The 17489-nt window shown below is 47.9% G+C and overlaps 1 long non-coding RNA gene across 1 annotated transcript; it reads left to right on the forward strand.

Moving 5' to 3' along the window:
- Nucleotides 1-1827: 1827 nt before the first annotated feature.
- On the forward strand, nucleotides 1828-6088 carry LOC127475289 (uncharacterized). Its single transcript, XR_007906164.1, has 3 exons — nucleotides 1828-1934; nucleotides 3620-3715; nucleotides 5927-6088. It is a non-coding gene; the product is annotated as an uncharacterized LOC127475289 (long non-coding RNA).
- The last annotated feature ends 11401 nt before the right edge of the window (nucleotides 6089-17489 follow it).

Here is a 17489-nt window from a genome sequence, read left to right on the forward strand (position 1 = left end):
TTCAGCTCAGCAGCTCCCAGAGGTTTTTCCCCTTCCATTCTGGTTCAGACAGATAGAAAGTCTTTGGATTTAGAGGTGGGCTTTAGCCAAAACCCAAGTCTTGATGTCCAGGGTTGGCTGGAGGGTGGAGTGTCTGCTTGGGTTGGTCTGAGTATCCCCCTGGCAGTGGTGGGTCACAGCACCCAGCCACTACCACAGCGTTTTGAAGATGAAATATTAGTTTTCCATTCATTGGTCTGGATTCTATTTCCACCCTGAGAGCTGGCAGAGCTTCCCAAAGTGCCCGACTCCCTTCGAAACCCCTGTAACAGTGGCTCTGATGCAGCTGGAGGGAGGATATTCCAAGCCCAGATTTTCCTGCTGCTCTGGCAGGGCAGCATGAGGAAATGACAGGCTGCGGTACATGGATAGCACTGGGGAAAGGCTCCACTTCATTTTACTCCAACCAGAAAGTTTGTTCACCCAGAAGCCCTTTTGGGGGAGCTACTTATTTTCTAATCTTGTGGTAATAATGGAGTGATGCAGAAGTCTGGGGATAATGAAGACAAACTGATTTCCTAATGCACCGAGCACAAAATAGAAGCAGGGAAGGGTTTCAGCAACGAGACAGAAAAAGAGTTTATTTTAAATAAAGATTACAAAAATAACCTACTGTCAAAGATGATGTGAAAAACCATTAAATAGCAATTTAACGTAATTATAATCGCGGGTGAGCTAAGGGCTATCTTACACAATTCCAATCAATCTTGCTGTCTGGCTGTGTTATCCTGAGCCCTCAGTCCTGACTCCAGCGTTCCCCCTGCAGAAGGGCTCTGTTTAGGAAGCAATTCCATGACAGCCAAAGCCATTGGGACCGAGGGATGTCCCCTGCCTTCCGCAGCCGTGCCAGCCCTTTGCGGGAGTCGAAGCCGGAGCGTGGCACCTCCCAGGGATCTCACCAAACGAGGAGCAGATGGCACCATCATGCTTGGCTGTGCTGGAATTTTATGAGCATGGTGGATCCTTATTTACTAAGCTGGCAGAACTCTGCACGCCCCTGCCCTTTCCCAAGAAGGGCATCGATCAGCCAGACTGCACTGTGCTCATCCCACAAACTGCTTCTGCTCCCAGGAAATCATGTGCAAGAGAGAAAAGGGCACTGGAAGAACCTTCAAACTGAGAATCAAACGTCTGTGCAGGTGCCCATAGGTGTTGGTGGGACCCTGCATGTTGGGTCATGGTGGCCTTGGCCGGGACTCAGAGCAGGGTTGTGATGTCTCATGTCTCCCCCCAGCATTTTGGTCTGAAACAAAGGCTCCTCTGTCAGCCTGGGACAAAGAACCCAAGAAAAATTGATAAAAGTTATCCTGGTAATCTAATTTAGTGCTGGTTCGAAGGATTCTCTAGTCATGGGAGGTTAATCAGAGCCTGATAGGGTTTGGGAGTTGCCCTTCATTGCAGTTTTGGCAATGTTGGACCAAAATATCATAGTGGGGAGCTGATGGCACCATCCTGCCCCGGCTGGCATGATTTATATCCCAACAAGGGGGTGAGGTTCAGCCCAGCTTTGGACATGCTGGGAAGAGGTTGAGTGTCTCTTGTTCCCATGAAAATCAATGTTTATTTTGGGCCAAGCATTTTCCCTGCTTGCCAACGTGTCCCAGGGTGCTGGTCCCAAAGAGGGCTGCACCCTTCTCCATGGCACCTGGGAATGCAAAGAGAAGGCAGAGCTGGACCAGGAGTGGTTGGGGGTTTCTCCATGTCAGTTGGATGTTTCTGGATTGACAGTTGGACTTTATGATCTCGGAGGTCTTTTCCAACCTTCGTGATTCCATGAATCTTTGATGGGTCTTTGGGAAGCACAAAGGCTTTTGCTCAAGTAGCTCTGAGCAGCTTCTCCTGCCTCCTCCTGAGCCAAAGAACCCTTCCCAACACTCCATGCTGATATTTTCCGGGTCAAGCTTAGCCACAGTGTTCTCTGGATTGCAAGGAAAGCCTCTTGAAAAGTGAGCAACAGGGAGGCAGGACCAAGGGGGAGATGCCCTGAACCACTGTCAGCAGCCTGAGGGAGCTCATTTCATCCCCAGGCAAAGGGGAGCTGGGGATTAGCTTTGCGTAAAAGATTGTTCTGAGGGGGTAAATGTACTAATTAATTTGATTTTCACTTGGAAAAGGGGTGGTGGTTTGAGAGCTAAAATTGCCTGATTATTGCCAGCACATAAATTTCTCCTAGAAATGTGGCTGCAGTTTATCCTGATCATATTCAACTTCAGGCAATGAAAATTCTTCTTTCTGTTTGTTTTGGCTCTCCTCTTGCTGCTACAGCGTCTGCAAAAACATGTCATGCATGAAATGCTCCCCTCCATTTCGACAAGTTGTTCCTTATTCTTGCTAATTTTTCATTAAGAAAAATGCCAGGAACACCAGAGACCCCGTCAGGTCTCTGTAATAGCTGTGCAGCAAGATTAAAGGCTGAGAAGTGTGGGGCTGCTGGCATCGCTTCCTATCCATTATTTTAATGTCTTTGTTGGGGAAAAAAAAAAGGCTCCCGACCCATTCCTGCACTTCTCAGCCACGACAGCTGGAATTTTGCCTCTGGAAAACACTCACGACAGGGTGTAATGTATAGTTTGTACAAGGTAAATGTGCTGGCCAGGCCGGGTTGTTACACACCGTGTTCAGCCAAAAACTGCCTCGAGCTGGCTCTGGGTGCTGCTGGTGGCTGAAGGGGGGCAATTAGTGTGATTAGAGCAGAAAGCTGAGGTTCCAACCAAAACAAGGGGGTTGGTGGGATAGAAAAAGTAGAGTTTCTCCACCAGTTCCAAATAACTCAACAACGGGGTCGTGTGCTGGGTGAAAGGGACCACGAGGCACATGGACCATAGGTGGGGATGAGGAGCAGGGTTTTGGTCATGGCCCACACTGGTGCCTTAAATAGGAGCAGGAGAGATGCTCTGGAGGTGAAATTCAAGGCTGAAGTTTCCATGGATATGTCCTCTAAATCCCTGTAAGAGCTGGGGAGGTCTGAGAAGGGCAGAGGACCCGACTGCTGATGAGATGATGGGGGTGAGAGGGAGGATTTAGGGGTATGAGGAGCCTGGGAGCTGAGGCTGGAAAAGCTGCTGTGAGAAAGGAGGTCAGAGGGTTTGAGTGGGATAAATGGTGATTTTTAGTGACCAGTGTTACAACCTGCATTGGTTGGTGGCCCTGTGGGGTTTGGAGTGAAACAGGTCCATCCCTGACTGGAGGTGGATCTGCAGAAAGGGAACGTGCAGGAATGAGGTAACTGGACAACGCTCTCAGGGCCAGGATGGGATTCCTGGGGTCATCCTGTGCAGGGCCAGGAGCTGAACTAGATGATCCTTGTGGATCTCTTCCAACTCAGGACATTCTATGACTCTAAAACTGGTATTTTAGGGTATTTTTATCAGCCTCCTTACCCCTCCCACCCTCTGCCTTGTGTTGTCAGCCTCCAAAAGCACAGGGAAATTTTCCATAAAACCCATTAAATGGGATTTTAGAACTGAAGGGCACAGTTAAACCGAGCAGTGTCTGACACAGTTCGAGGCTGCTACAACAAAGCAGCAGTGGGTGAGAAATTTGGTATCTCAGTACCCAAAATAACCATTTCCCTGCACAGAGCAGCACGTGCCTTCAAGCACGGAGCAAACTTGGTGATGCAGCTGCAGAGAGCCAGGAACCAGCTCCTGAAATGGGAAGAAGAGTCATTTACATGGTAATTAATAGCATTTGTGCATGTGAGGGCCGGTGTGTCCCCAGGGACCTCCTTCATCCCAGCACACTCGTGGGGACCCCTCATCCCCGAGAGCGGGGAAGGAAGCAGAGCCCCCAAATAGCTTCATTTCCTCAAGGACTTCCCCCAGCAGATGGGATAAAATTGCTATAAAAACCCAGAATCCCGAGACAGGGAAATATAATGAGCTGTGGGCAAGGGGAAAAAATAAATGCTGAGGGATATTTATGCAGCGTGGGGAGTAGAGAGACCAAATCAGAAATTCCAATTAAGTCCATAATTTATTTCAACGGAAATATTAAAATTAGAGATGGGCCCAAGCGGTGAATTTCCGATTGGGATCCTGATCCAAATGGCATGTCTGGGCTGGGTCCATGTGGAACAATCTCCATCCTGTCATGATGAACAGCATGGACCTGCACCCACTGGCAGATCCTCCAACAATTCTGTTGGAACCCCGTTAGATGAAGTAGCAGCATTCAAAGGGCATCATAAATGGTAGATATTGGGAGATGGCATAATTGAAAAAAATACATATTAATATCTCTCAGCCAAAAATTTACAGGAAGAAAGGAAGGATACGTTGAGAAATAGCACATACACCCTGATTAAACAAGTGGGAATTAGCCCTGGGGAATGCCCAGGACAAAGAAGGGGCAGTTCCCTTTTGGTTTGGCTCATGATGTGAGGAATTAAAAGGCTGGTAAAAGCTGCTGCAGATTTATGAAAGGGTGAGAGCACAACACGTTCAATGTCATTTCAGCAGGACTCTGTGTTGTAAATATTTACTATTAAAAACATTCCCAGTGCTTGACCAGAAATTGCTCTGGGTCTGGTGCACGGCCTGGCTCTGTCACTGCTGGCAGTAACGTCCCAGGAGGGTCTGGGCAGTGGCCACGGTGGCACCATGTCCTGGCACCCCGTCCCAGCACCCTGGGCCTGGTTGGGTTGTGATGGGAGCAGCCCCACTGCCTTTGAGTTAACACCCATCCTGGTACTGACATGGGAATCTCAAGGAATTAGAAGAGAAAAGCCTCTTTTTCTCCTATAAGAGAGTGATTCCAAAAAGCGTTGCCTTGGTGTCTCCGTGCGGCTCATCAGCACCAAGGAGTGGGTTTGTAGGGTTTCTTTCCACCTGGGTCACTCACCAGACATCTCCACTTGGGTCTGTGTTGCTTTGCTCTCTGGGATCCCCATCCCATGGCCATGATCTCTGTGCACAGAGCAGACAGGACAGGGGGATCCACCACTGCAGGCTCACCAGAGCACCAACAGTAGCACCCAAAGCTCTTCTGCAGGGTCAGCAGGTCAACCCCAACCCCACACACCCGCCCCAGCTGCTGGGTTTTCCTTTCAAAGCCCTGCACCTCCTCAGGAGACCTGTGTTAGCGTTTCATTTCAGCCTTCCAACATCCACAGCCCTCGTGAGTCATGTTTTCCACCCCCCTCTTATTTAACACGCCGCCCTCAGCCAACACGTTTTATGGCCCGAAGTCGTCGTGATTAGAAATGTGTGTTTTCAATGTATGTTTTCAGTGTGTGTTTTCAATGTACTTTCCCTCCCTCTGCCCCATTCAAACCCTCCATTTACCAAACGGAGAAAAGTATTTTAAACATGTAGATCAAAATTACACACCAGCTTAAACGTGTCACTTTTTGGCACGGCCACCTCGTTTCTCAGCCAAGACTTGCAACTAAGATTTCTGCTCCTCTATTTTATTGATGTCCTTTTTTTTTCTTTTACTTTCCACAAGCACAAATAGCCACTTAAGCAAAATAGATTTAACCCCTAAGTATCTGCTCCATCTGCTTCCCTGGGGCTTGGGTTTTGTGCTGATCCACAGTGTTTCTCAATACCGTGGTGGTGCTTGTTGGCCACGTGAAGTTTCTTGGCTTCTCCAAGCTGTCTCGGGTCTTTCAGCTTGGGCTGAAACCCCCTGATGGCTCCACATGAGGAGTTATGGGTTTTCCCTGTTGCAAATATGGGTTTCTTAAATAGAAAGGTCTGAATCTTAAGTAAATAGAGGTTAATTTCTAGCCTGCATCTCATTTACAAGGAGTTTCTAAGGTGATGTAGCCTTTAATGCACTGTGCAATTAAAAGGGGGATTGTGGCTGCAAAAAAGAATGGCAGCTGAAAAAAAAAAAAGAGAATATGAAACACTATTTTGCACTGTATTTGCTCTTGTAACAGGAAGATCCCACCAGGCAAAGGGGTTGAGATGCCGAGGTTGGAAATGGAATATGTTTGATGACACGCACAGAGAACATTTTGTCTCCTGGCACATGAGGCATAAAACACAACCCTGTTGTGCAGCGTAGGGGTTTTCCAGGCTTCTCTGCTGCATTTAGAACTCTGTGGCCTCAGGTAATAAATACATGTGTACACACACCCACGTTCATCCTTATCCCGGGCAGGGGATTAACCAAAACAGGGGAAGCGCATCCTTGGTGGAGCTCAGTTACCAAGGCTGTGCCGGAGCATCCGGGTCAAACCTGAGCAGCAGGAACAGAGGGGACAGCAAGAGGCTCTTGGTTTGTCTCTGAGTGGATGCAGGGCACGATTTGATAATGTCACACACTTGGAAGTGACTCCTTCCCCTGCAAACCAGGGAGCAAATCCCCTCTTCCCTATCCCAGCAATGACAGCTGCTCCCGCTTCCCGGGCTGGTGGGACACGCCAGGTCTGATGTGAGCAGGGATTTTCACTGACACCATATAGCAGTGGCAACAGATGGAACCATAAGATCAATATACAGTCCACATAATTAAGAATCGTGTATTTAATTGTGCCTTTTCAACAAGCATTTCAAATGCTCCTTAAATCAGCCACGTGGTTTTTGATATGGGAAACAGTTGTGAAATGTTTCATTTGGAAACGGCAGAGGCTGATCCAAACAAGCTGAGCCGCTGCCTTGTGCTCGTGAAAGGTTTTTGGCAGCTCTGGGGGTGGAGGGCTCTCCACAAACCATCACTGTGTGAGTGGGTTGTGATATCCAAGAGATTAACCTGGGGGGGTAAAGTAGAGCGCAATTAATTTTATCCTTCTGAAAGCTTTGGGCTTAATCCTTCAAAATTCTGTGGGTTTGGATGAATCAAAGTGTTTTATGCTCTAATGGCTCCCGTGTGAGTTCACCGTTGTGGTATTTGGGGAACCTGAGGCACGGGGAGCTCCTATGGGCCAGGTTAGGTGGGGGGAACAGGAGAACTGAGCCCTCCCTGCCTCTTTTCTCCTTTGCTTCAGGGTTTGATCAAGTAGGACTAAAACCCTTCCCAAAATCAACATTATCCACCAAGTGCTACAGCAGAGCAGCCTGTTTGTAAACTTGGAAGGACTGGATGTTCCCTCACGTCAGTGTTCTCCCCTGAAAAACTGAAATGAAAGATGTTGCATCCTGTGGGGAAAATAATCCCGTTTGGCTACTCTTTTAGGGGTCTAACCAAAGCAACGGGCTGGAAATCAAACCTGACCAAGTGGTGGTTTGGAAGCTGTCCCGTCACCTGCTGCCCATCCCCAAGCACACAGCGGGATGCTCGGGCAGCCAAAATCCTTGTGTGATTCTGGAAGGGGCCCGGGTGGTGGGAAAGATGCTCTGTTGGGGAAGGCTGGGAAAACATGGAGCCCTGGCCATGGGACCACTGCCCTCCAGCAGCTTTCTGTGTGGTGCTGTGCCAGCACTGACGCGTGTTGAAGGCTTTGAATCTGAGAAGAATACCAGGGAATCATGGAATGGGTTGGGTTGGAAGGGACCTTTTCAGGGGATCTAGTCCAACCCCACTGCCGGGAGCTGGGACATCCCAGCTTCCCACCAGCCCCAGGGGACCTCAGGACAATCCAGATGGTCAGAGATGGTCAGCAGAGCCCGGGGTGCTGCAGGAGGTGCCTTTGCAACTGCAGGGGGAGACAAAATCGTGCCCCCCATATCACATATTTTTGCCATTTGGCATCATCTCTTGTTCTAAAGGGTTTCACCACCCTAGCAAGGTGCTTTTGGGTTGTTTCCACTCGCCAGTGCCATTTTAGGAGGTCATTTGTTTATCTGCTGGTTGGAACAGAACATTAAAGCCACATCCAGACAAGTCCAAGGGCCGGGAGGAGGCTGGTCTGGTCCCTCAGGAGCCTCAGCCACCCCACCTGAAGGGGCTCAGCCCCAGGCCACCCCTGGCCCTCAGCACAGCTTCTCCAGGGCTCAGGGGGCTGTGCTGTGGTGGGGGGAGATCAAGGGGGTGGAGAATCCCAACTCCACCACCCCCAGCACCTCCCAAGCAGGACCCCAAACCCTGCAGTGGTTCCTCCCTGGCTCAATTTATCCTAAACGTGGCCACATCACTCAGACGGCCTCGGCGCTCCTCTGTTCGGGCAGGTAATGATGATACAGACTCATTTATGCAAGATTATCCTTTTATCACATTTCCAGACTCATTTATGAGGCTCATGTTTTCCCCCCAAGGGCATCATCAAGTGAGTTAAGTTGTACTATTTGCCTCCTGCAGTGAACTGGCAGGAGCCTACTTCATTGACTGATGAGGGCTGCTGCCTCCGCCAAATAGGGGCTGTGTGATGGATATTTTACTTGTGAATATTATAGCTGGAAATTAGCATGTTTATTGAGGTAGAATGTGTTTGTTTACATTCTGCTACCCATGGTATTACCTTTTATGACCTGAGTTGTTTAGCTGAAGATAAGCGTAAGCGCTCCCCATCTGGGGGAGGGGAGGGAGGAAATTAAAAAAAGAAAGGAAAAAAATAGATTAATGAGCTCCTAGATATCAAATGATGGTTTAAGTAAGTGACAGAGGTGCCTCTCTGGGAGCTGCCTGGTTCCCCTCACCTGGGCTGGAGCACAGAGGGGTGGGAGGGAGCAGCTTGGCTCAATTTTATCTCTTTTTGCCTGTGAAGAAAGAGGCTTTTCAGGGAGGAAACCAACCAATCTGTCTTGAAGCATCCAGCAGCAATTGGGGTTGGCATGATGGGTGGGAAGAACTCAGGGTCCCAATCTTCAGTGTGCAGCCCTCCCCTTTCTGGAGTTGTTCATCATCCCATTGTCTTGATTCCATGGTGAGAGCTGGGGCTCCAGCTTTGGGCTCACCAGCACATCTCAGAACAGACTTGCTTCCCCCAGCCAGGGAAAACTAGGAGATAATATATAGAAGTGCTCCTCTTTGTGTCAAATTTTCCTAAAAAGACTTATTCCTTGCCTACTTTAAATGACAGTGGTGCATTCATTATGTGAATTACCTGGTCACAGAGCTGGCTGCTGTCAGAGGCATGCCAGCCCCACAGTCAGGAGGGTCTGGAAAACAGCACATTCCCAACCCCTACAAAATGGAAGTTGTGGAAGTGCTCATCCTTCAAGTGCTCGGGAACACAGGGGTGTCACCCCCAGACTCAGAAATGCCTGCCTGGAGGAGGGAATTTGCCCTGGCAAACAGGGGGCTGGGTGCACACTGGGCACCCTGCCCTGGGTGGGAGGTGTCTGTGGAATCACAGAGCCTGTCCTGAGCCCGAGTCAAGATTTAATTTCATTTTCAGAGGCGCCTGCCAAGCTCTCACTCGGTGCACGCCTGCAGACCAAAACGTGCTTTATGTCAAGGCAAAGAAATGCTCTTTTTTTTTGCTCTTGCAGCTAAATTTGGCTCTAATTTTCGTGGCCTTTAGAAAGATACATCATCACATACGAGCAAAAGAGAAAAGAATTAGTGTCATGTCAGCTAGGGAGCAAAGAGGAGGCTTCAGTGACGGGCAGAGCTCTCTGGAAACCGCGGCTGGGAAATCCTCCAGCTGCCCCAGAGTCCCAGGAGGCTTTCCCTGGCCTGTGGGTTGAGACTGAAATCACACCCACATCCCTATTTGCATTCACTGTGCCCAGCGTTGGGGACACGGTGGCCTCGGGGGGCTTGCAGGTGGCACCACTTCCATCTGCAAGAAGTGGCACCTCGGAGAGCAGTGGGAGCGTTACCCCATCAACATCTGCCTCTCGTGCCTTGCTCACCACGTTCATTTGCTGCTGCCTGACTCTCCAGGGTGAGATGGAGACAGATATGACTTCACTGTTACAATAAGTAGTAATAAAAATTATGATTGCCAATATCTGGGAGGCACACACTTGTGAGTCGGGAGATGAAGCGAATTAACAGCTTGAAAAATTGTTGGCCCTGGCAGAAAGCAAAGGCTGTAAATGTTGGGATTATTTCCCCCGCGACAGGGCTGTCAGCAGGGGATGGTGCAGGAGGGATGTTCTCTGGCCCCCACAAGAAATCATTTCCCCTTTCCCTTGGATGTGCAAAGCCCTTTGTCAGGGGTGCCTTGAGTTGACTGGAGTGTTTAATGTGTGGCAAATGTAGGCAGGTTATGCACAGATGGCCGGGAGGGGGTAAATCAGCTCTGTGTGTGTCCCACGTGTGACAGAAGCCACAGTGGATTTGTACCCACAAAGTCACTTCTTCCCAACCTCTGGGCCAAAACTTGGTGGTTTATCCTGGGTCTCTGCCTCTTCCTGCTCACCAAAAGAGCTCTCAGATAACTCCTGTTATCTGTGTTGGCTTCCTCTCCTCATCCTGCTTTTGGCCTTAAAGATCCCATGATGTCATAAATTCCTGCTTGTGCCTTCTGCAGGAAATACTCAAAGTGCACAGTTTGCCCAGTGGGCTCAACTACATTTGCATGAAGAGTTCATTGAGCAATTATGAATAACCTACAAGTTTTAAAAACAGCCTCTTTGTGGCTAATTTGAATGTTTGCTGCAAAGTGCAGCATTTGCTGAATTAATGAGTCATTACAGATATTTCACTGAGCTCTGGTGGCACTGCCTGCTGCTGCATGAAGGGCTTTTTATTCTTCCATTGCACCTGTACCATTCCAGCGACATGCAATGCTTAATTTCTGCAAATTACTCCTACTAGAGCAATATGAAATACAACTAACTTGGGGGAAGGAGAGGTATACTTTAATTAAATCATCTTGCAATTAGTCCTTGAGTGATGAGGTAAGGTGGTTTATCTCTGTGCAAGTGGTACCAAACCACTGAGGAGATGCACAGAGAGGGAATTCCAGATTTTGTAGTGGCCTTCAGATTCCTAAAGGGGCTCCAGGAGAGCAGGACAGGGACTTTGACCAGGGCATGGAGTGGCAGGACAAGGGGGAATGTCTTCCCACTGCCAGAGGTCAGGGACAGATGGGATATTGGGAAGGAATTCCTGGCTGTGAGGGTGGGGAGGCCCTGGCCCAGGTTGCCCAGAGAAGCTGTGGCTGCCCCTGGATCCCTGGAAGTGTCCAAGGCCAGGTTGGAGCAATCTGGGATAGAGGAAGGTGTCCCTGCCTGTGGCAGGGGGTGGCACTGGATGGGCTTTAATGGTCCCTTCCATAGAACCATTTTGTGGTTCTATGACTCCATAAATTGGATATAACTTGCAATCAGGTGAGTTGTTCAACAGTGGGAGATTTCTTATAAGTGTCCAAACAGCTGTCTGGGGTTGCTTTTGCTGCTTGCTTGGGACCTCCCAGAATTAGAATCAATTTAATTAAAATTGATATTTTCTAGAAGTGCATTTGGGCCCTGACACAATGGCAAAATACACAGACAAATCAAAACACACCATCCTTCAGATGTTTTGTGACAAGGAGGGTGCACAACATTGTGTGTGGATGCTGGATTTGAACCTTTGAAAATTCCCTCTCAACTCTGCTCCTCTGCTCCCCACATCACTTTTGGGGAGTGTTGCTCAGGGAGCAGAGGGTGACCCTGTTATCCATTCACACCAGTGTGAATTCAGAGATCCAGGCACCATCCAAAGCATCTCCTAGGTGGGATAGGGATTTCACTTTAGATTCCCTTTGGATTCCCTTTGGATTCTTTGCTGGAGAAGGAGATGAATGGCTGAGTGCTCCCCCAACAGCATTTAACACGATGTAAAGTTTTCTTAATGATTTATTGTCCCTGGTGTTTTAGGCAGGGAAAATATGTTCTCAGTCTGTCCTGTCTGACACTGAAAACCTTGTCTGGTGTACTGAGCCCTCCAAAAGAGATGAACATCTTGTTTGAAGACATCTAAGAGCCCCTTGGGAAGCAAACGTGAATTCCTCTGTTTGCAGCTCCTGTCCCAAATTGAAAAGCAAGTGTTAAAAAGGGCACATGCAGGACAAACCTGTCCTTCAGACCGCTCTTGTCCAGGTATAAAAAGAATAAATTTATTAAAAAAAAACCTCTAAATATAGTTTAGTGGCAGGATTTGGAAAAAAAATCAGCAAAGTGAAGGCAACTCAAAGCAACAGCAATTCCTCTCTCTCCTCTCAGTAGACCTGGGTATCATGAGAACCAGTGGGATGCAACCCAGGGACGTGCACAGGGATGGTTTCATGCAAAATGTCATTTGTTTCAAGTTTAGAAAGCTGTTCATGTAATAATATAACTTGAGGTTCACCTCCCCTGTGAAGCTGATAGGCAGCATGGCCATGAGTACACAAATACATCCGATGGAGAGAAGAATAAGCAAAAAGCCCGGCCTGAATTTAGATTTTGGGCTTGTCTTAGGTTGCATAACAACCTTAATGTTACTTAAATGTAGGTGTTTTGTGTGTGGGTGCAGGCACCCGTGTGTGTGTGTGTGTGTGTGTGTGTGTGTGTGTGTGTGTGTGCATTAATAGCAATTTGTGATAGATGCCTCTGGGGCCCACACATTCAATAAGGAAAAAAGGAGGTTTTATGGGAGATAACATAACTGTTTGCAATTTGGCTATTCATTGTATCTTTGGCATTTTATGTACTGCATTAGCCGAGGCAATTTCATGCATATGGATATAATGCATTAAGTAGGAGCATTTAAATATAGTGAAACTAATTTTATGATGATTAGTTGAAGGAAAACATTGCTTCGGTATCATCTATACAGGAGCCAATTTGCATGAAAATGCCCAAAGTTGCTATGCCAACATTTTCCGTGTTGCCGGTCGGGGTCGTCTCCGTGTCAAGACTTTGTATTAAAAATCGGTCTCCAGTGCCCGTGTCTTTTAATTCATTGCAAGCTGTAGGCCATTTGCTCACAAAGCTCTTGCAGTAAAACAAATGAATAGCTAAAATACTCATTTGCATGATTCCCATTCGAAAACGATTCCCCTGGAATTAAGGGAGCGTGTTGCTCGGTTGCGAAGATGGATGGGCAGATGAGCCGTGCAATTAATATTTTTTCGGCGTTCTCTTTTTTAGAGCCCTCCTAAGACTCGGAGCAGCACATGCTGCCTCCCAGACAAATTGGGGCCCGCAACAGTTCCAGAGCTGCCATGGCAGCAGCTTGTGTTCCCACTCTCTCCCCTTTATTGTCTCACTTACATTATGCAGTAATTAAAACTATTTACCATTCCTACTTATCTGCCATCTGCTGCCATTGAAGTTTCCTCTTCTTTTATAAAGCCATCTTCGGCGGCAGCAAGAAAAGTAACGGATTCAAGGGCAAGGAGGGGGAGGGAGGGAATTCTCCTGCCTTTATTAATAGGTAGCGGACCAGGACGAGGTTGAGTGTTACAAACAACTGGGTGCTTCCCTGTAGCGTGTCATTTTGTGTGATTTGCATCTGAAACGGGGTAAAAGGGGCTTTTTCTGGAGCAAACACTGGCACATGGGAGTGGGAAATAGATAAATAGCTGGAGCAGATGTATATGGAGCTATAGGCAGGGCAGTGGGATGCTCCTCTGCTCACACCAGGATTGTGCTGATGGTTCATTCACTCCTGAGCCAAATCAGGGGGAGTGAATGAAGGATTTGGGTTTGAATGGACCGTGGTTTCCCAGCACGGGTGATTTGTAGCAGAGCCTTGAATGGGAGCTGGTTCCTGTGGGATATAATCCCGTCGGATGCACTAATTGCAGTCGGGCCGGACGTCGGGCAGGAGCAACACTCGAGGTCAATACGTGGGAGAGATGGGGATGAAAACACCCAGAGCTTTCCAGGAGGTCTCACTATGGAAAATCCAGTTCGGGTTTGTGGCCTGAGGAGTGTTTAAATCATCCTGGTGCTGCGGGCCAGGGGCGATGACAGCCAGGTAAACGGAGCCTGCGGGAGACTCCGGAGAGCTCAGCCCCGGAGGCAGATTTAGGGAGGGCAAGACAGACCCCAGCAGGGCCCTTATACACTCAAATGGGCCAATAAACCAGCTCCCAGGGTGCTGTTGGTAATAAAAAGTGAAGAAGGCAGCAATTACTGTCGCCCTCATTCCATAACTCATGCTCTGTATTATTTACAGTGACTCTAAAATTTAAAAAATGCACTCAGCTTAATTGCCTTTTTCTACTGTGTGGGTGGAGAGGGCGACTCTGGCTGCAAAACCCATGGATTGGCGTGGCCAGCACTGGGGCTGGATGGGGTAGTTGGTAGAAATCCACAAAACCACCAAACTTTGCTGGGTTACTGCTAAAAAGCACTTTTAGTTGTATATTCTCCTTTATTAGAGCTCTGGCAGTCTGAGTTACTGCTCAAACCCGGCCATGGCACAGAGGACTCTGGCTGAGCTGGCTTTTTTCTTAGAAAGCCGTGGCAGTTTCATTAGTTTTCCATCATTTGTCTACAATTGGTTTTCTCAGTGTTCCTTTTTTTATATATAAACACTCAGTTCTGGATTTCAACTCTTTTTCGTGACTGTGTTTTTGCCACCGTCTCCCGGTCTGAGCAAACCACCAAGGAAAGGAAAGAGGAGAAAATTAGTTCTGGGTTTCGGTGGTGTTGGTGTAAAGCATCTTCCAAAAAGCTCTGGCAGAAATATTCCCAAATCTACAAAAAATGTGCGAGAGGGAGGAAACGACACGTTCATGTTACAAACAATGCTGGCAAAGAGCTGCCCGTCCACTGGGGTGGCTTATTCAGTGCTCCAGATATTTCCTTCTCCCCACATCTGGAAGGGTTTAATAGTTAGGTGAGAAACAGCATCCAGTTTTTCAACACTTGGTGAGATTTCTCAAGTACAGTGGAAAGCCTCATGTTCAGAACAACAGTCATTTTCCAAGCCATTAAATTCCTTTGTTAACGCGCAAATACTTCTCATTCCTTCCCAAGTACAGTAGAGGGGGCATTGTTGCACCAAATTATTTACAGACACGGGGCTGAAACCTAAAAACACAAAAACACAGGGCTCTTTCTAGTCTTTTTTTGGTGCCCACAGTGGGCTGCTCCCCAGATCAAAGGCCCTGCAAACACCGGGAGGTTGGAGCATCTCACCCGCATCCCAGTTCATCCCAGCAGGATGGGCCCACCCTGCTCTTCGCCCTCCCCATCACGTCGTTCCTGCCAAGTGCAGAAACCTCAGCCAGATAGGGCTGAAATCTGTAGGAGGATAAAAATTGGCCCCAGAGCAGCAGAATGAGCTTTTTGCTGGGTGCTGGGCTCCTCCTTGCAGCCTCCCAACAGCCGTGGTGTGGTTGGGTTCCTACAGGTTGGGTTCTTTCAGTGAAGCAGCTTTTTCAGAACTGGAAAACTCAAACATTCCTTTCATCCAAAGCTGAAAAAATGGGCTGAGTTTCCTTTATGCCACCCAGCATTCCCATCCCTTTTAGTAAATGATTTTGCACCACAGCCCCGCAAAAAAAAAAAATTACCATAGAGATCCCATTTAAGGCAAGGGGGAAAAAAAATAATGTAAAAGGAAATATTTTAGGTAGGAGTTGAACAGCAAATGCTTTTTGGTCTCTGTGGGGAGTAATGATCCACAACAAGGACACAATTCTATATGCATGTAATATTATCACATGCTTCAAAAAGCTTTTAAATCACATAAATGCAGTTATGGACCATTGTACAAAATAAACATTCCACTTGTGTTTAGGCTGTTTTTAGTTCTTTGATCTAAAGTGATGCTTGCAGATTTTATTGCTTCGTAAATTAAAGCAGCTTTGATTTGATTGAACTAAATTAATAAGACTTCTGCCTTGTTGCAAGATAACAACTACAGTATATTTTGGCTGCACTGCACGTAAGAAAACTGCAGTCTGTAACAATTCCACTGAAGCTTCATGGAGGATTTCAATACCTATTTTAATTAAAACAAAAGCCACTAATGTGTTCTTTAAAGAGAAAAAACTCAAAGTGTGCTTTTAAATCTATTTTAATACGTCTTAAGGACTAGAAGATAAATGGCAGGAGAACTGGGCTCTGACAAGGTACTTTTTCTCTGCCTTTTGAATTTCCATCTTGCACATCTAAGGCATGTCTCCCTTTGGATAATAAATCATGGAATCCTGGAATGGTTCGGGTTGGAAGGGACCTTAAATCCCACCTTGTTCCACCCCCTGTCATGGGCAGGGACACCTTCCACTAGATCAGGTTGCTCCAACCTGGCCTTGGACACTTCCAGGGGTGGGGCATGTGTGGATGCCCACCCACGGGGAGATGTGGGTGGAGGGGCACAGCCCCTTTTCTCCCCATCTTTCCCTGCTGGAAGTAGTTCTTCCACTCCTTCCTTGTGGTCAGGATGAGACAGCTCCATTTTTTTTTTTTTTGGCACTTGCCTTTTTTTATTGTTGCAGATTTCAAAGAGCTGCTTTCGTTTAAGGCTTTCTGGTAAATGAAATTAGGCAAAAAACGTTTCTGGTTTCAGACTTCTCGAGGGGGGGGGCAAAACCAGAGAGATTCACAGGCAGCAAACAGCTTCCTTCAAATTATCAGAGATGGTTTTTAATATCCCTTTCAACCAAAGCTTTCTGGGATTCTAAGGCCCTGTGAGCTGGTGGGGGTCCCCAGGCACAATTTCAGCCGGGTGAGCTCAAGCTCAAGCTCTCCCCGCACATCTCCAGGGCTCCAGAATGGAAACAGCCAAAGAAAGTGTAGGAGCAAGATCTCCCTCATAACCTTCATGCCCATGTTCCTCCAGCCCCTAGTTCAACACTCCCACACAAATCCAGCCCCTGGTGTGGTGGGATCATCCAGTGCAGTGAAGGGACAGTGTTTGCTCATGGACCACCAGGTGCTTGTGGGTTCCATCCTTTTTATCCCAGACCCATCCAACCTTCCCTCCTTCACCACAGTGGTGGATCTGCCCCATACAATAGTGCTGGGAGTTTTGGGGATGCTTTGCTATCTGGATTGGAGGGACAGAGCTACTGGCCTGACCTTCGCATGGGCAGGTGACCCATGGCCTGATGCTGCTCCCTGCTCAGCATCCCCGTCCCTGACACACCGCCTGTGTCTGCTACAAGCTCAGTGGTAGGATAAAAAATTCCCCTCCCAGTTCCCCCCAGGCTCATCTCTCCCAGCAGCAGCCCCAGCTCCCCATCCTTCCCCTCCTTCTTACCCTTTTCATAAATAATTTTAATATAGTCCAGAGTGGCTCAAAACAGGAAACTCTGCTGTTTTAGTTTGGTCTGGAGTCAATTTTCCTAATCCCTGCGGTGGAGTTGCTAAGTTACCCTATCCCAGGGCCCTCGCTGCTGTTTTCATGTGGAAAAAAAATAATAATAATAAAAAATAAAAATCTGCTCTTCGCTAAAGCAGCGGAGTTTGAGGGAGCTGTGGCTCATTACTGCGGGAAGGGTCCGGCACGACGAGCCTTTACAGCCCTGTCACTAAGAAATCCCATTTCCCGCTGCTGAAAGCCAGCCAGGGAAAAGCAAAGTCTTGGGCGGCTTCTCCGGGGTCAGGGGGGTCAGACATGAGATGAAATGAAAGACAAACAGTGGCCGTGGAAAGCTTTCCCTGCCATCTCCTCCGGCGTAATGAGCCCTGGCTGAGCGCTTGGCCAGAGGCCAAACATTCATTTGCCACAAATCTTCTGTAAAT

The sequence above is a fragment of the Manacus candei genome, unplaced genomic scaffold (genome assembly GCF_025592945.1).
Source record: "Manacus candei isolate 608988 ecotype Guabito, Panama unplaced genomic scaffold, ASM2559294v1 h1tg000046l, whole genome shotgun sequence".
Classification (NCBI taxonomy): Eukaryota; Metazoa; Chordata; class Aves; order Passeriformes; family Pipridae; genus Manacus; species Manacus candei.